The sequence below is a fragment of the Pipistrellus hanaki genome, assembly GCF_964339955.1.
Source record: "Pipistrellus hanaki genome assembly, chromosome: 2".
Classification (NCBI taxonomy): Eukaryota; Metazoa; Chordata; class Mammalia; order Chiroptera; family Vespertilionidae; genus Pipistrellus; species Pipistrellus hanaki.
This window is the reverse complement of record NC_140504.1, coordinates 129970672-129994125: the sequence shown is the minus strand read 5'-3', so window position 1 is coordinate 129994125 and position 23454 is coordinate 129970672. Positions and strand designations below refer to the sequence as shown.

Below are 23454 nucleotides of genomic sequence, written 5' to 3'. Positions count from 1 at the left end.
GTAGCTTATTAATGCTGGGCTCCCACATAGATGTTTCTCTTTCTCTCTCCCTTTCTCTCTCTCTAAAAATCAATAAGCTATTCTTTAAAAAAGCAACAATGCATTGACATAAAGTAATAGATAAATGGAAATCTTATATAATAAAAGGCTAATATGCAAATTGTCTCCTAAGGAGTTTGACAGTGAGATCGGGAGTTTGATGCTTGCTATGACATGCACTGACCACCAGGGGGTGGTGCGAAACATGGCAGATGACCAATGGCAGTAGTGGAGTGCTGAGGGAACGAGGGAAGGAGGAGGTGGGGAGGCCGGGAGGCGGGGAACCGGGTCAGCTCTGATCTCTGGCCAGGCCAAGAGACTCTGCCATGTACAAATTTTGTGCACTGGGTCTTTAGTAATTATATCTCTTTCTTTTCTTCCTTCCTTCCTATTCTTATACATCTGTCCATCAACCTAGCCATTCACCTACCCAGTAGCAAAAACACTTTTAATAAGGGAAGCATGAACGGTCTGAGGAAACTCCAGCTTTGATTAATGTTGAAATGATTTTCAGAAATGTATTGTATAAACAGGAGCAAAACAATTGTCCACAGTGAGAACTAGAGGAAGGAAGATGACTCAGAATTTATGATGACCTAGCTCAGTGGTTTTTATACTTGGTTAAGCAAGTGTTTTTTTCTAAAGGGAATTTTATAGAACTCAAATATGTAATTTGAAAGAATGGGGTGAAGTCTCCTCTTTCTGAGAAGCCCAGAGACTTTACCTTTCTTTCCCCTCTGATGTCAGAAACATCTTTCTATTTAATTAAGACAACTTGAAAGTGGTCAACTTCTAAAAATGAGATCTGAGTTTTCACCACTTTTATAATTTTAAAAAATTACAAAAATTTTGGGAAAATTAAGAAAGTAAGAATTGGGAAATCTGGCTTGATACAATTAAAAAACTTTGCCCATCAACAAACATCATAAATGATACAATAGACTCATTTTCTAATAAAGAGATATCCATGCTCAACTCAGCTGCACCTCTAGGCTCACCTTAGTTATTTGTCTTTTTTTTTTTTAATTAAATAAAAGCCAAGATAAATGAAAATGTAGACATCAGCAGCAGTAACCCGATAAAGAACCAGATACCAGTGCTGCTGACATCGCAGATAGAGAGCAAGGCATGAAAATGAGCTCTTCATTCAGTCTGACTGCAAGGAATGCTCCCAGAACAATCCTCATACAATTTCCCTTCCTGTTCTTCACTTCCTATTGCTAATATTTAGACATTTGCTTCTGAAAGTCAGAGAGGTCCACTTTTCTGTTGAATAGTTCAGTTGCTTATCATCATTTGAACCCACTTGAAAAGAGGAGTGATAAATCTTTATGACCATCAATAAGGGGGGGGGGGGTGATCATGCAATATATCAGTATCATCCAACAAAGACTGTGACTTAAAGTGATATGTAGTAAAGGGATATGTTTACACAAAGTTTTGAGGTCTCATATTGTATTGATTGCTTAAATCAAAGAAATACAAAGATGTATAGATTTCACCACATTTATATTGTACCTGAACAAATAATTCTATTTTTCTTGAATTAAAAAGTCAAACTGAATGAAATGTTTCTCTATGATTCTTAATTTGTGTGTCACAGGCCTTCTGCCAGAGGGTGCTCTAAGAACCAGCAGCATTACATGCAAGACTATATATAACTTTACCTTGGGCTTCAACCATCAGCAAAGGGTTTAATTACCTACAAGCTTAAGGTAATTCTGTTGGGTTAAATGTGAAACTGGGTATGATAAAAATGTAAGGATTACAGCATAATATGAAGTTACCAATACTCAACAATAATAGAGTTAGTTATCCTACTACTCTAGCTGCAGCCCAGTTTCTTATCCTAAAAACCCTAGTCAAATAGCTTTACCCTAAGTTATCAAGTAATATGCATTTAGATTTTCAGAATCAGTTCACCAAGACATAAAACTTTTCATTGGTAGGAAATTGACAAACATAATGCCTAATTCTAAATGGCACAATATTTCTTCTTTAGTTTTGAGCCAAAAATATACTGACAGCCAAATTTCAAAACTAAAAAAACAATTTAAGGATGGAAACAGAAATAGCAAGTAGGGCCAATTATTGTTCTCTTCGAGAGAAATTGTCTTTTTTTTTTTTTTTTTGTATATTTTTTAGAGAGCTTTCAAAACAGAAATAACACCATGATGAGCTGATTCAATTAAGTCCCACCCTGATGCTAGGTTAAGAATCCAAGTCCTCAAACATGGTTCTCCTATTTCACATCAAGATATCCTTTAAACAACTCATGGAAATTAGTGTTCAGGAAAAAGTTCAAGACTACAAACAACTGCTCTCTGTTCTCGGATTCAAGTCCTAAGTCAACAAAAGCTTCATTTACATTTCCTGCTATCTATGAACAGTGACCTTAATGCTATTAATAAACTATTGTCTTTGACCAATAGTATGTAAAATATACATCCAACTACTTCTTCAGAAAATGATCCCAGGTCATCATAAATGAGTAGAAGATGTGTAGAAAACACTCAAACATAGGTTGGAATGGGTATAGTCTTATATCAATACTATAGGAAAGTAAGGCTGAAGAGGTGGAAAGGGGAGAGAAAGAAGATGAGGTGGAAGAGGAGGAAAAAGAAGAGGAAAGGGAGCAGAAGAAAAAAATCTTTTGCACACAGGTATACTATGATTTACACATAAATGCCAGAGAATGATAAAATGTAGCATAATACTAATAAAATAATTTAAGTTAAAATAAAGTGCCACTTGTCACAAATAATATGTTACTCAGCATTTTTTTTTTAATTACAGCATCCATTAGTACTTAGTTTTGGTAAATTTAATTTTGTGGTAGATGATGGATGGTTCTATAAATGGAATATCAACATTAAGTATCAAAAACAATAGCCTTCATCCAACAATTTGACTTTCTGTATCTCTCAGATAAATAAATAAAATATAGGAAAAACACCCTATCTGTATGAAGTGGTTCATTTTAGTTTAAAAAATAAACTACTCTGGTTTATAACGCCATAATGTTTTTCCCTTTTTTTCAATATTTTTATTAATTTAAGAGTAAATGGGTGAGGGGAAGAGAGAGAAATATCAATGATGAGAGAATCATTGGTTGGTTGCCGCCTGCAGGCTCCTCCCTGCCTTACCCTCCCACCCCCAACTGGGGATCAAGCCCGCAACCTGGGCATGTGCCCTGACCTGCCCTGACCAGGAATCAAACCTTGAGCTCCTGGTTCATAGGTCATTGCTCAACCACTGAGACACGCTGGCCGGGCTTCTTTATTCTTAAAATGCTTTTGTCGTTTCTTTCAACTGGGCCATAAATGCCTTGAGGGTAGCAACTGTGTGTTCTTTCTCTGTCACTGCTGTTCAGTATGCATTATTAGTAAAGTAAAAGTCAAGTAAGATGGCTAATGAGCAACAGATACTGTTTTTGTAAATGGTTAGATTATTAAACTGGATGGCAATTCTAGATGTCTCCTCAAATACCCATAAGGAATTTTTATTTTTTAATGTAGATCTTTATAATAAATGAATTCTTAGCAGAATGCTAGTGCTTTATATTATTGTTTTAGTGTATTTCAAAATATGTGCCACAAAAATAAAAGAATGAGCTTCTGAAAATTAAAATTCTGATTGCTAAGAAATACTTAAGGAAAGGGTTAGAAGATAGAATTAAAAATTTCCATAATGTAAGAACAAAGAAAGATAAAAATGTGAAAGAAAGATATGAGATGTAGAGGATCAAGTCAGGAAATCCAACATCTGATTGACAGGATTTCCATTAAGAATATGTAGAAAAAACCTAAGAAAAACATCAAAGTAATAAAAGAAAATCTCCCAGGGTCACAAGAGATGTAGTTTCCCGATTACTCCAAGTAATAATCAGAATTAATAAGACACAAACATCATTATGAAATTAGAGAACACCAAGGTTAAAAGAGACTCAAAAGTTTAATGAAAGAAAACAACATTGAAACTAGAAAGAAACCTCAGTTTTTTCTAAGGTTCATTATTTCTTCTCCCAACAAGGAAAAGCAAAAAAACAAAGATCAAACACTTCAAAGTTAACAAACTGTATAAGAAGAATATGGTCCAATTTTGGAGCAAACTGAATGTTGTATGGTTTCAATAAGTTGATAAAATTAAGTAAGGAGTCTGCATTTGACCTTTCATAGAGAGACACAGGGGTTATGAAATTGCAAGCGCATATAATCAGAGCATCTTAACAGGCCCTGTAATGAACATTATTTGCATAGATATAGCATAAATACTGATTACTAGTTTTCAATTTTTAGTTATCCACCTAAATAGTTAACACAGAAGACTTCAAAATAGTTATAGAATATAATTGTTAACAACCTTAGCAATGTGAAAACAAAGTATATTTTATACATATTGGAGAGTAGAAGGCTATAGAGCTTTAAAGGAAAAGAGAATGTCTTCTTGAAGTAGATTTTTACATACACTATTGTAAAGTTATCCAAAGAAATCAGTACAGATTTTTTTAAGTGATATACATGTTTAAAATTTGTATTGAGAAAAATTATAGGACACTGATACACTCATTTCCATTGCAATTGGTGTTGGGATTGTGTTTGCTTTTCTTTCTTTTACATTTGATTCAAAGCCACTATATTAATAATTTACAATTAAAAATCAAGCAAAAAAACCACATGTGATATATTAGTCTCATTGATAGAAAGCATTACAACATATGAAATACCATTCCGGGCCACATTGTGCAGAAGACACACTGTGGCATTTAACTTAGAGGCCAGATAAAATAATGCTCACCTTGGTAGTCTACCCCACAGTGATTTCTGAGGATCACGAAGACCCATTTTGGCGCGCGTGAATCTTTAGAGGGTCTCTGTACTAGACATGTACTTATTCATTTCAAATTAAGAGGAAACTCATGCAATGACTCTGGCAGAGGGACCTCCTCAAAATGCTGGCCCTGGTGGAATGGGAAAATTCTTCAATACGAAATGGTTTTCCTCTACTCCCATCTACCTATACTTTGAAGGACTTTTATTCCCAATATTCAGGCCACTTTACACATATTTTCTTAATTTTCCTAGTGTGAAGAAATCATTTTGCAACTCCATGAATAGTGGACAAGTGACCACCATTAATCTCCCTTTTTAAAATGGACAAACAGGTAAAGAAATTAGTGACATCACAATGCAGTAGCATCAAAATTTCTATCTACTGACTGACTTCCTAGACCACTTCTTTTTGAGCCCCCACTAAGTTGTTTCATGACATTTTAATGATTACTGGAGGAGTTTACAAATTCAAACCAGAACAGTTACACACAGCCCAGAATACATGGTCCTAATGGATTTCCAGCATCATGTAGTGAAACTGCTTCTCAGAATGTTTTCTCATTAAATTCCTGAGTATATCTCGAACTCATCTGAACACAGGAGAATAGTAAACTTACACAGGATAAGGAAAAGATTAAAAATTTAGTAATGAAAGTATATAAACATAATTAAAAATAACTGTATTCAAGTTTCAGGATTTACTGAGTATTTGCCCTTCTAAAGATTCTGAGGATTAAAAATTTCAAGGGAAAACAACAAAACTCAAATGAGTAATAGCTGGTTTTGTGTGTGTGTGTGTTTGTGTGTTGTTTTTTACATTGGGAAATGTTTCCTGTAAACAGAATTGTAAGGGATGGAAGAACGAAAGGGGGTTGAGAACAGTGTTTGTAAGGAGGCTCCTCACTAATTAAGCATGAAGTCACTGGGGGGTGTGGAGGCACTGACTGACCCTGTCTACCCAAGTGTCAAGAGTGCCCTGCAAAAGTAGGTCCTCCCTGCAATTGAGCCAACTTGCCCATGAGGAAAGTAGAGTCTGGGAACTATCCCCAAGAGAATAGAGCTTTGCTTACATTCCTACTAGCAAGCAGACGGGAAGCATTCTCAGCCTGACAAAGAGGCAAGCAGAAGCCAAGGCTAAAAGTAGATTGCGTTTCTGAGGTTCTAACATTGAAAGAACGGAAACCATATGGGGATTACTTTATTATTCAACTGAAGCCTTCAGGTGGCTTTAAATTAAAAGGAATATTGTCAACCATATCCCTGAACCTTTGTTGTTGTTGTTGTTCTCTTTTCCATCCCCTCTTCCTCTTTTCAAAGTTTACAAGCTCTGTGATTTAGTAGTGGAAATTCCCTAAATATAAATTAAGCATTATGTCCACCCAAGAAATTCTTCCTGGCACTCAACCAGTAGTTTGGCATTAAAATCTCTCATGTGACTCTTGGGAGTGTAAGTTAACGTGTGTGTGTGTGTGTGTGTGTGTGTGTGTGTGTGTGTGTGTGGTGTGGTGTGTACACAACGATTTTTTTCTTCTTTAGAATTATTCTGTTCTATTGAAAGATATTTGTTGCAAAGTATACACTCTGTGTATACTAAAGAAATGTAGTGACTATAACTGAAATGTAAGTCATTCCTCTTAAGAAATTATACCCAGTTTCTGTGCAACAGTAGCTATCAGATTTCCTGCCACCATCATAATTGTGAATACTCCCTCCACAGCCCAAGCATCTAGGGAATTCCACCAACTCTAAAGAGATAATAAAGGTGACTGCATTAGTCAGGGCAGGCTAATGGACAGCAGACAGACCACCCGCACTATCACCCCCAAACCCTAATGACTTGTAAGCACCAAAGCCATCTTCTTGCTCACACTATGTGCTCACCCTGGATCAGGAGATGTTTCCATCAGGGTCCCTATGAGATAAGACTGTACAGGCTTCAGTGTGTGTTTCCATTAAGGTAGAAGGAAGGTAATGAAGCCAACTCCACAGAGACTCTTGCGCTTCAATTGGGGGGCAACATAAATGACCTCTGCACGAGTTTCATGGGCCAAAGTCAGTCATATGGCTATGCCTAATCTCAAAGGGGGAAAGGAAGTATTACTGTCCTATGTGTCCCCAAGCAGGTCAGTTGATACAATCGTGATGATCCCTGATGACAAGAGGAATTTTACAAAGGCTTTAAAGAACAAAAAAACCTTCTAGAACCCATAAAGACTATCATTTCACTCTTGAGGTTCATAGATCCCACCTTATTTTATTTATATTCCTAACCCCAAGGACAGGGAACTCAACTTGGGCTTGACAAAACTACAGAAAGAGAGTAGATAATGTATCTATGATAGTTCCTATTCCTTTATACCCCAAGGTTAATTTGGCAAGTTAAGTAAAAACTTTCTTTTTTGCTGTTAATAACAGACAGCATTAAATGAATGAATGATACCATCTATGTGCTTCAAGTACTTCCTGGGTTCTCCACGGGCCAGGAAAGTGATGCTCAGTCTTGAATAAGCTTCTTAAGACAGAAATTCCCAAGGATATAAGAGTTTCCTTGTTACTCTTTTAAAGAAGATTAAAAGGACATTTCATTACTTACCTACCCTTAATGCAGATGCAAAATTTCTTACCATTAAAAACTCAGGGTCAGGGTATTCCATTTTAATAGGAATAAGTATCTTTACCAAGTACATACAGAACACCAAAAAGAATGTCTGCATAAATCTTGCTTTCCCAAGAATCAGTCCAAAAAATTGTTATCTAAGAGAGAAGTTGAAGGTCAAGTAAGAAAGAATACATAGAAGTGGAACCTTATTTTCTCTAGCTTAGAAATACTTCCCGAGCATTCCTTCTCTGGTACATTAACCCTGCCCCACACCCTGAACTTTAAATTGGAAGAGTAAAGGAAATTTATTGGAAGGAGACTTGGGAGGCTTTTAGTCATGTTAGAATACTGCTTACTGTTCAACTAGATACATGGAGAGACTTAAATAAAAAATTCCTGCCAAACAGTATCTGTACAAGAAACCAGCTGTTGTTATTTATGGTTACACAGGACTCCAAACTCTATTATCTAAGCTCAGAGAACTACTCTAGCAACAATTGCATGGGCTTTGAAGCATTTCAGGCTGCAGAACAAGGCCCTTATTTTACAGAGAAGTGCTAAGACAGTTTATTCTAAGAACTCTAAAAGCTATCAAACCTGAAAAAGGGGTTGGGGGGAAACCTCATCCTAATGTAGGCTCAGCTTCTAAATTACTTTCCTTCTCCCTGTCATTCCCAAGACTAGGCCCTCCCATTCACTCCCAACCCCACTTCTCCATGCTCATCCTCAATGACTGACACCATACCTTGAGATAGGACCAGATGCTGATGATGCCAATTTAGCACTATATTTCGGTGGTGAGGCTTAAATGAATTCATATACCTCCATTCTAAAGTGCCATTCAGTACAATTATCTCACTTGAAAGGTTTGGAAGCATTCACTTTTTATTTTTTTTTATCAGCATCAATAAGTGACTGAGGACTGTAGACCTACAGGAAAGAAGCTCAACTGCTGGCTTTTAAGTATTGACAAGGACTAGTGTAAAAGCAACAATTAAAGTAGCAGTCAACTGACATTTAATGAGTGTTTTCTAATCACTGTGTTAAGACGTCTATGATCTCATTTAAATCTTAAAACAACCCTATGAGTTGTGCCTAGTCACTTCCTTCCAAAGAGGACAGTATGAAAAGGGGGAGAGAAAAGTAACTTTACAGTGGGGAAACCCCACAAACATGACTGCAGCCAGGTGATCAAGGTCAACAGCAATAGTGATAAGCCAGGTGGACGCTATAAATCCTTGGTAATGAAGTGTTGAGAATGATAATGCAACTTTGTGGTCTTCTCTCAAACACCTACAACCCAGTCTAATCATGAGAAAGAACATCACATAAATCCCAAATGAGGGACAACCTATAAAACGCTCCCCAGTAATTCTCAAAACTGTCAAAGTCATCAAAAACAAGTCTGAGAAACAGATGAGAGTATTCTAAGTAGACCTGCCAACTAAATGCACTGCAGTATCCAGGATGAGAATCCTGGAACAGAAAAGGACATGAGGAAAAACCTGTGAAATCCAAATAAACTCTAAAATTTAGTTAATAATAAAATACCAATGTCAGCGCCTTCGCTTAGACAAACATTCCCTAGTAAGGTGATGTGGTAACAATGAGGAAAACCAGGTTACAGGTACATGAATACACTCTTTCCACCTTCGCAACTTTTCTGTTAATCTAAAACTATCCTACAATAGTTTATTTAAAAACCCCTCTGAGTATGGTGCTATTATCTCCCTTCTGGAGATAGAAAGCTATAGGTTAAACAGCTTCTCAAACTTACAGGCTACAAAAGAGCAAAAGAACTTAGATATGTTCATTTCACATTTAAGCAACCAGTGGACTAGGGCTGTAATATAGCCCTATAAACAACATCTATGAAAACAATTTTACCCCAGACACATGCTGAGAAAGTTAAACTAAAGGAATTTATTTCCTCGTGACAATGCACTTTTATTTTAGCACACACTTTAACAGAAAGGGGTTATAACATTACTTCTAAATATTTCATTTTTATTTTTTGCCTTAGCCTGTTTTGCTCCTGGATAGAGCGTTTGCCTGTGGAAGGGTCCCGGGTTCAATTCTGGTCAAGAGCATGTACCTTAGTTGGATTGCAGGATCCTCCCTGATTCGGTTCCCAGTCAGGGCACATGCAGGAGGCAACCAATTGATGTGTTTCTCTCACATTGATATTTCTCTCTGTATTTCCCTCTCTCTTCCACTCTCTATAAAAATCAATGGAAAGTTATCATTGGGTGAGGATTAAAAATAATAAACATTTCATCTTTATTTTCATCACTAATTTCAATTACTCAGGCGGTGCCATGTGATGATTACTATCTAAACAAAATTAGCTTAAGGTTTTTGCCAAAACATCAATGTTTCAACATTCCATGAGAGAAAAAGGCATTAGCCAGTGGAGACTTCACTCTATAATCCTTTCTGTTTAACTAGGCTTACTTGTTACCACCCACACCTTCTATCCAGACGATGGGTATTTTGGTGCCTGTGAGTTCAGCCTGTGGCTTTAACAGGATGAGAGGGTTACAAGTTAGGGTGCCCTTTAAAAGGAAATGACATCAAAGTAAGGAAAGACTAGCACACACTTAGGGTTTTTTTCAGATCCTGAGAGATATAAGATCAGCTGTGGCTGCTCCAAAAACTTAAAGAAAACTAAATGCCCTCTAAAATATAAATTCTAACAATATTATCTCCTAAACCACTGTTTCCCACAATGTGAAGCCAGTCCCTCTGGGAAAACTCCAATATCCTCCCAGAAAGGCTCAAGCAGTCCAAGATATATTCTTTTTTTTTTTTTCCTTTGGATTTGCCAAAATCAGACAGTAGGACTCAACAGCTATTTATAAATACTGTACTTAATATATTGTCCCCCGTGAGAATATAAAGTGGAAGTGATCCAGCAAGAAAACTGACTGCCTTCTGTGAGTGATTAGATTAGCTTGCCTAAAGACATGTTTCTCTCAATCTTATTCTATTTACAAGTCTTTATTTTTTTTTTTTAAGGGCAAGTGATTCCTTGAATTGTTGATTTATTTTATCACTCCGGGCTTGTCTCAGGAGTAGCTACCCCCCTTTCTACTTCAAGCTATCCCAAGGCAGTTCTTTAATGGCATCATATCTGTTTTAATGGAAGAGAAGGATAAAGAGAAAAAAGTAGAAGTAAATATGACACATTTTCCCACAATAGCACAGCAAAACTGCAGTAGAGAAACAGGTGAACCTAACTTTCCCCATTCATTGGACAATGTAAACAGAAAGTTTAACTTCTTCCCTTCACCAATGGGAAAGAAATGAACCAAGTTCAAGAAGTCATAATTATTCCCCCAGACACACACACACACACACACACACACACACACACACACCATAAACAACTTGGCAAATTGATACTCATCTAAAATGAATCTTTCTTTTCAAGAATCTGTGTTATTTTTATAGCTTAACTCATGAAAATCTTTTCATTTTACAGCCCTGGGAGGTTTAGGCTGGAATTTTTAATTTCTAATCTCATACCAGTGGGAGAGGCCATGTGGAAGCTACCCGGCTAGGATCATTGTGGTGAGACAGACTGCACATCAGAAGACTGCCCTTTGGGTAGATTCTTGGGGGCTCAGAGAAGCACTTAAGCCTCTAGATGAGTATCTCCAAGTCAGCCTGAATCCTGATCCTCCTCCAGTCAGACATCCCTAATCTAAACCGCCTATTTATATCCTCCACAGTCTCAACATTCCAGATGGACGGACACTGAATTCATTACACTAATCTTCCACCCTTCAAATCCTGTCCTAACTCCCCAAAGGACACCTGCTGAACATTAAACCCAGATTGAGTTTCAAAGCCCAAAACCTACAAAATAAGGAGAGGTTAGATTTTTCAAAGCTCTTGCCGATAAGCTTTTTCATGTTCTTTCAAGTTTTCATGAATGGTGTCAAGTTCTCCCAATGATTCTCCTATCTGCTTTTGGCTCTCCCGGCATCTGAAGTTGCCAACAATCCACATGGTAGGAAAAGTTTAGCCATGTGAGACAGCGTGGGGCAGATAAAACACATATGCAAAAATATGAAGCAAAGGGTTACTTTTTATTCTTACTACTTACATGTACATATTAGATTTTTCATATCAGTATTAAGTGTTAGTAAAACCACATACATCAGCATATCAAATGATCTAGTCATTTGTCATGTGAAAAATACATAGCAACATAACAGAGCCTTATATTGTGCCTGGTATACACAGACATACATATATTGTTGAATTAATTAATCAGTAGTGTTTGACATTTGTTAAACAGTCATCCATTGAAAAAATGAAAAGCTCCTTCCCTTCCTGGTCTTCACAGAGATTTCTAGATAACCTTTATGCTTAAAAACGCCATTTCCATGACTGTTCTATGCTGTATTTAATATGCAAGTAGTACATACAAATATTAGAAAATTGTTAAGAACAGATAAAATAAATACATTTAATTACTCTCAAATCACCTAGAGATAATAATTCTTTTTTCAATCTTCTCCCAAGGATATGTTTTATTGATTTAAGAGAGAGAGGGAGAGAGAGAGACTAATTGGTTTCCTCTTTTATGTGCCCCGACCCAGGATCAAACCCACAACCTTTTGGTGTATGTGGCGACGCTCCACTAACCAAGCCATCCCACCAGAGTGAAATAATAACTTTTATATGGTTCTTTATGCATAATCTTCCAAATATTTCCAATGCCTACCTGTTCATATATACATGAAACAAAGTTGTTTGTAAAAAAAAAAAATAGGATTATACAAAAACCTATAACATTGTTTTAATGCCTCACTTGGTATTTTATTGTATACTAGAGGCTGGGTGCACAGAATTGGTATAAGAGTAGGCCTTTGCGGAAGTGGCTACCTTGATCCCTCCCTCACAGCCATGACAGCTGTAGCCCCAGCTTCATCCCAGAAGGATGTCTGGTCTAATTAGCATATTACACTCTCATTATTATAGATTTCTACTATAATTTATCACATTACTACTGTTTAGACATTTATAATATAACTAGAGGCTCAGCACATGAAATCACGTGCAGTTAGGGACCTTAGGCCTCACCTGCGATAAGGGCCATGTTCTGTTCATTCACCAGTCTCCAGTTCTACCCCACAGCCACCACCGATTGATTGGAAGTAAAGGTCAGGAGGAGGGACCAAGAAGTCTGCTTTCCACCTGCTCACCAGTCCCCACCGTGCCACTCACCCCAGTTCCTCTGTTAGCCATCCCCTGATCAATCAAAGCCTGTGTGCCGGGGAGGAATGGACCAAGCAGTCTGTCTTCCTCCTGCTCACCAGTCCCAGTTCCTGCCCACCAACACCACCAATTGATTGGAGCCTGAGGGCCAGAGGAGAGACTAAGAAGTCTGCTTTCCACTTGCTTACCACCAATTGATCAGAGTTTGGACACCTTGATTGGGGTGTTGGGGGAAATCTAGCCCTGATTAGGCTGATTCGCTGGCCACAGTGGGTGTCATAGTGACTGATTGTTAGGTCATTATGGTTGTGACGTCATTATGGTCTCTGAAACATTGATCAGCTGCCCTCCTGCACACTCCACACTGGGGATGTGCCTGCAACCAATGTACATGCCCTTGACTGAAATCGAACCTGGGACCTTTCAGTTCACAGGCCGATGCTCTATTCAAGCCAGTTTCGGTTCTATGATTTTCTTAATAACATTTTCTTTATACTAGCTTAAATTATTGTAAAAATACAGTATATGATATATATCATACAAAATATGTGTTAATTGACTGTTTACATTATAAGTAAAACTTCTAATAAACAGTAAACTATTAGCAATAAATTTGGGGGGAAGTCAAAAGCTATATGTGGATTTTTGTCTGTTTAGGGGTTGAGGGGTTCAGCATTCCTGACCTTCATATTGTTCAAAGGCCAACTGTATTGCAAAATAATCTCCAGATAGTATATAAAATCTCACCTCCCCCAAGTAGTATGTTTTTCCTCAAACCTATAAAAACACTATTATATTTGTTCTCAAATTTAGCTAATTTTGATGGTTAAGAAGAGTCTTGTTTTACTTTGCATTGCTTAGAGAAAGGGTGATTATCCACATATTAGGATACAAATAATATGCATAACATTTTTAAGCATCAGCTCAAAGTGGATACTCATAACCAATAATACTTATAATCAGCTTTGGGGAACTAATAACTGTGTAAAATATATCAGGATGGTTCAACTCAGGATGAAATTTGTGTTTTCTTTTTTTAATAAGAAAATTAACCTTATTGTCAGACACTTAAGAATGTCTTAAATGTTCATATTCTCTCTTTATTTCATGGCCCACTTGAGTTGTGCTTTAAATGTGTGTGCACATGTGTATAGATGTATGGGTATATACATATGCATATACATATATCCATATACACATATTCAATGTATATGTACACACACAGGCAGATAGTAGACTTTGCATTTTTTCTCTAATCTCAGTAAATCCGCTGAGATGCCATAAATTACACTTGCTCTGTCCCATAAGTACGTCAGGCTTGTACTGGCTGTGTGAGGCGGGCACAGCCCACACAGTCATCATAACTGACATCTGTGGGCAAGGCACCAAGGTACACCTCAGTCACGTGGGCCTGCCAGAGGATGCTCACTCAGGCACCTGCTTCAACGGTGTGAGTTCAGCCTGTGGGTTTGCCTTGATTGATGTTGGCCTAACTGCTTCACATTCTCTGTGGGTGAAGGGAAGTGGGCTCAGCTCAATGCAGTTGTGGTCCCTTGCACTTCCACTTGATATCATACCAGGAAGAGCCAATTACAGAGGCAGGCGCATGCGCCTGCAGGCTGTCCACGCCCTCACTTACCCAACAAAGAGGCACCCAATCTTAAAATAAAACAACAAAAAAGGCTTTGAAAATCAGGAAACCAGCAAGTGAAGGAAGCATCTGTCTCTTTCATTCTGAAAAAATCTCTCCCATGAAACACACACAAAGGCGCACACACATCACCACCACCACCACTGGAGGACTACTGATGGTACTACTTCCAGGCCTTTTCAGAGATTTTTAATTTTTATTAACTAAGTGAATTTGTTTCTTGGCCAAACTATCACAGAATTCATGAAGTCATTCTGTCCCACAAAAAAATGGAAGCAGGAGGGGCGGGGGAGGAAATACCTACTTGAGGAAGCTCACAACTTTCAACAAGGTTCAACCAACCATAAAAAATGTTGTAATAAATCATGTCCACGTGGATAGCTTTTCATCTTTCCACATCAATTTCTTATTTTCAAAACAAACTTTAAGTCTGCTAAGATAAAAACCCAATTTTGGATCTTTGCTACCCCATAGTCAAACCCAGTGGGCCATGCATGTCCCAGATGAATGATCTGACAAGATACCCGGCTTCAATCATGCTCACACTGACCTTGCCTTTCAGTCTTTTTTACTATGAAATTTGATGGAGAAACCATAATTTTAGGGAAAAAAATGATAGCAATAAAATTCAAGCAAAAATATATGTATACCTGTATAACATATTTAACAAAGTATATGCAAAAAAATTCACCAATTGGATTCCAAAACATTTCTGTCTCTTAAAATTACCCCATCCTACCCAGGCAATGGAGCTGTAGAAATTCTAGGAAAAAAAATGGAATCATTGTATTCAGTTGAACTATGAAAAACTGTCATTTTTGTACAATTGAAATATTGCCAACTTCACATGGATCATCCTAAATATTTCCTTAGCTTTAAACATGCCACAATTCTTTCGGTGATTTGGACAAAATGTTGATGAAACACAGAGAATCTTCATTTTCTTCATCCTTCATTTTTACTTCCCCTGTTCACCTCCTTCCCTCTTTCACTTCACCCCACCTCCCAACAGTGTCAGATGAAAGCAGGAATGAGAAGGGATCCTGGGTAATCACCTAGAACCAGAATCTGGGTTTGGGCCCAATTTCAAGGTCTAGAGGTAGACCTATGCTTCTAAATTGTTTTAAATATAGGACTCTAAAAATAATGTTTTCTTCTCGAATGTCTTCTGTTCAGGGACCTTTTATCTTAACAGTGACATTTCCTCATCCAAGGGAGGTTTAAGACAGCACTTGAAAATGTAATTTTTGAACACTATAACGGAGCTGAACACAACTAATTTATTACATTTTTACCCCAATTTTCTCCCACTGATCCCAGAACTGCCTTCCCATTTTCTAGCCATCTTTTCTTCTTCTTTGTAAGAAGCTTTGCACTGGAACTCAGGAGAGTTTTCCAGACACCTGCATGAAGTATGAAAAGAAATGACTGAACTGCTACCCTTTACTATTTTGAGACAAGAGTGTATATTTAAGTAAAATATCCACCCATCTTTGCAGGAAGTAGAAAAATAGGCGGAAAAAACTTGCATTTCTCAACTGCATATATATAATAACCAGGAAGCCCCTGCCCCCCACATGTGTGGCAGCCAAATGTGTGCTGGAACCTTCTGATTGATGTCAAAGGTCAAACATCAGAGAGAAAAGATGCCAACTGAATGTAAAAATGTAGAAAAATATCCTTTGAAATGTTAAAGAATCTGTGAGCATAGAGTGCTTATTAACTGCTGCCTTCGGTGACAATGAAAGCCTAACACAAATGAAATTTAACCCTACTTTCAAGAAAATATATTAACTGATGTAGTACTCTCATTCCTGTACCTTCCCTGCCATGTAGATTCTGAATATTTTCAGTCCACAGGGTTCTCATCAATCTGATTTTGAATGTAATTGGGATGGGAATGGGGCAACAGAAACTTTAGGAGCTTAGATCCAAAATGATGAAATCATGACCCAGCCCAAAGAAAAGTAAGTGTTTACCTAATGTGAACTAACTTACAAGATTTTTCTCTCTTTAGTAATGCCTCCCTAAACAGCTCAGTTTCTATTGCATTATTCCCTTACAGACACTATAAATTGTGTACTGCAAGGCAAAAAACAGAAATATGGGAACCCCAGACACAAGTCCCCTCATTGTCCTTAGTCACAGAAGTGTTTATCTAATTTTATAACATGGTCAATGAGACTTTAAATAATTGGTATCAATTCACCTAGGATATATGGCAACTGAAAATTACAATGATGGCTGATATGTGCAGCAATTTCACCTGGTAAGTACACAGCTCTCTTTTAAGGATGTCGGATGTGCTATGTCCCTTAATGCTCTTTCTAGCAACCATATGAGGGGTAGAACCACATTCCCACTTTACACACGAGGAAACTAAGACTCAGAAAAGTATCCTGCCCAAATTGACAAAACCAGTGGCAAAGCTAAAATTCAAACGCAGTTCTTCCTCACCCCATCTTCCTCATCTATGTATTCTCTCCTGAACTCCTCCTATAGAGAACTAACTGTAAGGATGGGAAGTGCAGACTCTAGTAAGAGGTATACACCCTGCCTTGGCCCACTCACGACAGATATGGGATAACTGTTACTCAGCCTTAGCTGATATTTACCCATGGGAACATGCAGTTCCAGGGAAGCCAGAACTTCTGGCTTATATAAAAAAAAAAAAACTAATATTGTTAGGCAAATTTAAAAAAATATTGGTAGTTGGTTCTTTAAACACACACAGAGATGAGAGAGAGAGAGAGAGAGAGAGAGAGAGAGAGAGAGAGAGAGAGAGAGAGAGAGACTGCCTTGTATGGGCAAACACATGTGTAACAGCTAGATCAGGCTCTGTGAGCCATCAGTTTATGATATCTGCCCTACCCCACATCAGTTCCCATTTATTATACCCACCAGGAAGCCATACTGTCATCCAAGTCCAAAAGTTCCAACAGAGCCTTTATTAATTTATATTAGCATTCCATACACTTGGCAAGTCAAAATTTCAAAACTCTCCTTAACACTGGAAATAGTCTCAATGAACTGACGAGAGGGATATGTTTTAACAACAGAAGCACCTATCTTATCCCATGTTCAGTACCTGCAAATGAACAAAAGATACCATCGCAGCCACTAAGCAGGCAAGTCTAATAGCAGTGCCAGCAGCCCCCGGGTGCCATTAGTCCATGTTTTCCCAGCTCTACAAACCAGAAAACATTTCCAAAAGGTAGATCACTAAGGCCAAAAGAACCTGCAGGAACGGCTATCCCCATAACCTTTACTGTCCCTCTTTGCCCTTCAAGTGTGATGATCTGGCGGTTCTGGAACTCTTCCGAGAAGAGGTAAGACTCACTCTGCCAGCCCCAGCTGTTCAGAGCTCTGCCCAATCTGTTCCATACAGTTGGCTGTATTATAACAGTAATGTGACTGCAATTCACCTTCATTTGCTGCAAAGATCATTAACTATCCCTCAGAGAGATAGGGCATTGAAGGAAGAGAGTGCCCGAGGCATAATAAATGGGAGTCTCTGGGTAACATAGTTCAAAAAGGTAAGATGATGCCAGCGAGGCCACCTGACAGTTTCTATAGTAGAGAAAAGGGAAGAAAACAAGGGCAGGAGGGATGGGACATCAGAAAGAGAAAAGCAAAGCAAATATGCCCGGCAAACATGTATGTTCAGGTGAAGAGAGAATAGAGGACAAAAAGAAAAAAATTAAAATAAGGACAACAGGACATTTAGTGTTAAATCACAGTGGAGACATGATTCTACTTGCCTAGTAGCTCAAACATTCTACTATAGAACTGTAAGTAAATTTGGACTGAGAGCGAGAACAGAGAAAATGAATTATAATCCTTGCAGAGGAAAAATGCAATATTCTAGACAATTCTTAGTAATGTAAAACAGGGCGAATTCAGTGAAACCTGCCATATGTCTGAAACCAGATCATGTATCTGGCCTCCCATTCAGAACACTGCTCAATTACAGTGTAGAGTGGGTATTTCTTCATTCAATTCATAAATTCAGTTATTAAAGTCTTATGTGAGTCTCATTTGAATCTGTTCTCCAACCACTCACTCTGTCTTTTCGCCCAATAAACCAGCACCATGAAAGCACCCGGAATCAGGGAAAGTGTTCCTTCATAAAAGTTCTGCATGCTACATAAATACCTGGAAGATCTTCAGTGATAATGAGAGCATCGGAATCAGTACTTGCTCTGAGTTACAATGGTTTGTACTAATCTAAACCAGATTCCAGTCAATAATAGATAGATATTTGGTGGCTAAGAGGGAAATGTATGGGCAGACCTGATCTCCTAAGAATTTACTTTCTTTTTCCATCACCACTTATCCCTATACCCTCTCACACCTCCACCTCCACCTTGCCCTCCCCTCCAACCACTGCCCTGTTGCCAGTGCCAATGAGTTTTCTTTTTCCTTTTCTTCTTAACACCCCCATCTACCCCCAGCTGTTAGCCTGCTCTCTATGAGTCTATCTCTCTTTTGTTTGTTAGTTCAGTTTGTTCATTAGCTTCCACATATGAATGACTACACAAATTAAATAATAATAATAATAATAATAATAATAATAATAATAAAAAACCACACACACATACACACAAAATCAATAGGTCCATAATCTATATCTTCTTTACTGTTTTAAACTTATTTTCCTTAAACTTTCCCAGCTGGGAGCAATTCTGTCTTCTATGGTACTTTTTTTTCTTGTATTCTGAGGATATGGGTGCTGCTGGCAATTAGTGAGGAGAAGTCAGAGTGCTGCTAAGTTCTACAATGATCAGGTAGCCCCCTACAATACAGAATTAACCAGCTCAGAATGTCAATAGTGCAGAGGCTGAGAAACCTGCCTGAGAACTCTTTCAGGGACTGAACCACCTCTGTTGTTATGTTCTATGGTTTTCAGAAGTAGCAGAGCAGAAGGAGTTTCTAAATGACATCTTGCTATCATTAAAATACCTTCTCTCCACGTAGTAGTAACAATTGACATAAATGAAAAGAAAGGCAAGGGGCAGACATTTAAAACCAATTTAGAATTACATTGGAACCCTGGTAAATCCTATTATAGCACCAAACTTTTCATAAGGCTCTAACCAGTGATTGCATTACTAAAATGTCAAAAATGACTGCAATCGTCTAATTAAATTCACCTAGAAGTGAAGGTTGCTGTAAAGCATATGGACCCCAAGACAGCAAAAAAGTGGGATTTATATGAATAAAAAGGAAAAACAGCCTTTGTCATTCCTTGGGGCACACACACCTGTCCATACCCCAACCAGAAGACTACGTTAAAGCTCTTATATGAACTTTGAAGGAAATAATCTCATCTGATTTAGGGGGAAACAGGAAGGAAGAGAGAGATTTGGGACTTAACCCTTTCCTGAAAGAAGAAAGACAATCCCCCTAATCACACCTGGAGACTAATTAACATTCTTTGATGTATTCATCTGTCCTCAGCCCAAGGGCTCAGTGGAGTCATCCTAACGTTTATAGAGCTTGGTAAAAATGATTTGCTGTGAGGTAATGTAGTGTGAGATCAGGTCACCTCCCAATCTTGCCAAATCTTGCCAAGGATCCCTTCCTGTTGCTCCAGCCTTCAGACTGATGTGGTTGCTCACCTGGCTGGCTCTCTCCTTCCCATTGATCCTCATTTATTTCCTCGGGGTTTTAAGTGTGTGGGGCGGGTACAGGAAGGCCTGGTGTGCTCGGGCTCTCTGGCTTTCCTGGATTCTTCTTGGCAGTCACACTTGGACTCAACAGCTCCCAGGAAGAAAAAAGCAAAAGGGAGGTGCAGTCCTTAACAAGGATAGAGCTGTGCCTTCCCAGCCCAAGGAGAACATGCCCTGCCCTGTCGGGATGGGGAAATCACTTTTGAAGTTGAGCCCGGGCCTCCCCGGTGCAGACCATTCACCAACTATTGTTCGGTTGCAGACTTCCACTTGACACAATAGAGACACAATGACAAAGGAATTCATTCACTGAGTATTGAATGCTCTCCATACACAAGGTACTGGGAGCAGAGAAAATGGACTGGGGAAAGGCATTGTCCTCAGAGTAGGAGAAAATAGTCCAAAGGGAACTTTAGTTGAAAAGCCTTTTTTTTTGGGGGGGGGGGAGGGGGCGGGGGAAGGGTTAGGGGTTGACTGTTCCCTCTTATGCAGGAAACACAGAATATGAATTTGGTGACAATTTGTTAAATTGTCAATGTGTCTAATTGACAGGAAAAACACAGATCTGATTCTGTTTCAGCCCTAGCCACTCCTGAGATCTAACCCCAAAGCTGCCTTTTTAAATCACTGTTGACAGAATCTCTCACTTGGGTGATGGAGATAACAGCAGGTTATTAATCTCTAGTTTTAAAAAGGAGAAAATTAGGAGAAGGGGAACTGGATCATTTCTACTGTAACCAGGTCAATTAAAGAAATCTTTACTAGCCAATACACTTATACCACTGGAATGTATATATATAAAAAAAAATCCTGTTCAGTTCAATCCCAGAAGGAAAACAGCAGTATCCAGCAATGGGCACTGGAGGTATTTTAAAGCCTTGGCAGAATTCTAGAAATTACTAAATCAACCAATGATGTTACATTGAATGGAATTATCACCCTAACTCTAATTATATTAAAACTCCTAAAGATTTCTCTCCTGAAAGTGCTGTTCTCTAATCAAGGGAGATTAGAGTGAAAAGAAAGGATGTATGTGTGGATGGGGCTAAAAGAAGGCAGGGAGAGGCCCACAAAATTCACATCCATACCCACAATTCAGCAGTACATCTTGTAAAATAGATCACTTTTTTTCATTTACGAAATTAAATTCACGCATTATTCTACACTACCTTGTTTATTAGATATATTGAACAAATGGTAAATATTTACATGACAAAGTGAATTATACAAAATGTGACATTTTATTGTTGCCAAGAATGTCCTTTCTCAAGTAAAATATTCTAGAATAAATACAAAGTTGATCATCATAACTCCAAATCATCCAGTAGTTTCCCTGAATCAGAACATCATGAACAGTGTATTCAAATGTACTACCTCCGGGTGTGTGTGTGTGTGTGTGTGTGTGTGTGTGTGTGTGTGTGGTGTATACACAGGTATTTATTTTTGGCATCATGTTATGATCAAGTTTTAGCACTACTCTCTTTTATCTTACACAGTCATGTCTGGTACACCCAACTAGTTAAACAAGAAAAGTTAATGGAATTAACTTATGTAGCTACAGCAACCAGTGTTAGAAAAATTATATTTAAGGATATATTTTTCTGAGTAAATGTGGTAGACACAACATCTTTGAGTTCCTCTGGAGAATATAAAAAAAGTATCAGTGGATACCTGCCCATTGCAACCCTCCTGTAGTTTGTGGTATTTGTGATTTATGACAGGAAAATCGTTCATTTTCCTAATGATCTTGGAGAAGTCTGCTGAGTTTTATATAATGTCACTGAAGAGACAGTAAGTCAAAACATATAAAACACCCTTCATACTTATCATAGCCATCTGCAAAGTTTCTTATATGAACAAACTATTTAACATCATGTCAGGCAGATTTATGAGTTGCCCAGGAATTGTAAGTTATTTAAACATGAGCATTTGGCTGTCTCCGTATAAAACACCCATTAGCAAATTTAAGGTACTAAACAGAGGAAGTCTTCCCACTGACATGCCATGCTGGTCCAGGATGGCGCCCAAAAAGGCTGAGAAGCAGTGGCATGGACAGAGTGATAAAAAGCCACATCCTAATGGCACAGCAGAAAAATAAAATTTCCTGAGAAAAAATAAATATGAAAATGATAGGCACAAATGGCCAGAAACTTTATATTCCATTGTGTCATAGCAGGGAGCTTAGTGCCACCCCCTTCCCCTACCCCTTCCCAACCCGCTTCATCGGTCTGATTAAAGCCTGATATGGAACACACTGACTTCTAATTCAAATCTACCCAGCGAATGAGGAAAAGTAAAAAATAAATACCAGCAGCAGCAGGGGCAGCCCAATGTTAGCCAGTAATGAATGAAGATTGGACAGGGAGATCCCAGAGCCTGAGTGTTGGTGGCAATTCCATCACAGGTAAACTCCGCTGGTGACAGGCTCAGTTGTTCCTGCCTGTGCGATGCTGGTAATTACCCCTGTCCTTCCAGCGCTCCAGGCGTTGGCACATTCTGGTCTCCTGTGCCCTCCTGCCCACCTCTGCCTGCCCAGCTCTGCGATCAGAGCCTCAAGTCAAATGTCCGCTGAGAACCACAGGAGGAATTACTGCCTCCCTCCTTTGTGCAAATGTAGCACTTCTTTTATTTTTATTACAACTCATTTAAAAATATATTTTTTATTGATCTTTTCGAGAGAGGAAGGGAGATGAGAGAGAGGAACATTGATCAACTACTTCCTGCACACCCCCCACCAAGGATGGAGCTTGCAACCTGAGCATGTGCCCTGACTTGTAATTGAACTGGCAACCTTTTGGTACACAGGATGATGCCCAACCAAGAGAGCCATATGGGCCAGGGCTAATGTAACACTTATTTTTTAAAAATATGTTTGCATTGATTTGAGAGAAGAGAGAGGGAGAGAGGAATAGAAACATTCGATGAGAGAGTAACATCAACCAAACATCGGCTGCCTCTACATGCCCCCCACTGGAGATTGAACCTGCAAACCAGGCATGTACTCTGGCCAGGAATAAAATCAGTGACTCCTTGATGCATGGGATGATGCTCAATCCACTGAGCCACACCAGCTGTGCTAATGTGCAGTTCGAAACTGCATTGTGACTACCTGAGTGACGGGCAGTTTCTCATACCAAAATCCAAATGCCTAGAAGACAGATTCAGCATCTCATCCATCCATTATCCCTAAAGTCTAGCAAAGGGTCTGGCATATGTAGGTGTTCAATAAACATCTCTTGAATATGTGTGCCAGTGAACAAAGAAGCATTTAAATTATCCCAAAGACTAAAGGGAAAAAAGTGAGCTAGAATGAAAAGAACTTAGTTTGTATATTTCTGCCCCCCAATCATTACACTTCAAAGGATTCTAAAGACAGGGTATTTTTTTAACATAAAGGAAGACATTCTCAAACAGAAAACGATAAACAATCCC

At 38.4% G+C, this 23454-nt stretch overlaps 1 protein-coding gene across 15 annotated transcripts in view; it reads right to left on the bottom strand.

Moving 5' to 3' along the window:
- Positions 1–23454, bottom strand: part of LOC311616575 (uncharacterized protein) — a 413605-nt gene that overhangs the window by 69014 nt on the left and 321137 nt on the right. The window contains exon 8 of one of the 15 annotated variants that reach the window (XR_014793934.1): positions 19972–20113. The exons of the other annotated variants lie outside the window; for them this stretch is intronic. The gene's annotated coding sequence lies outside the window, so the exon portion shown is untranslated. The remainder of the gene's footprint in view (positions 1–19971; positions 20114–23454) is intronic. 15 annotated transcript variants of the gene reach the window in all.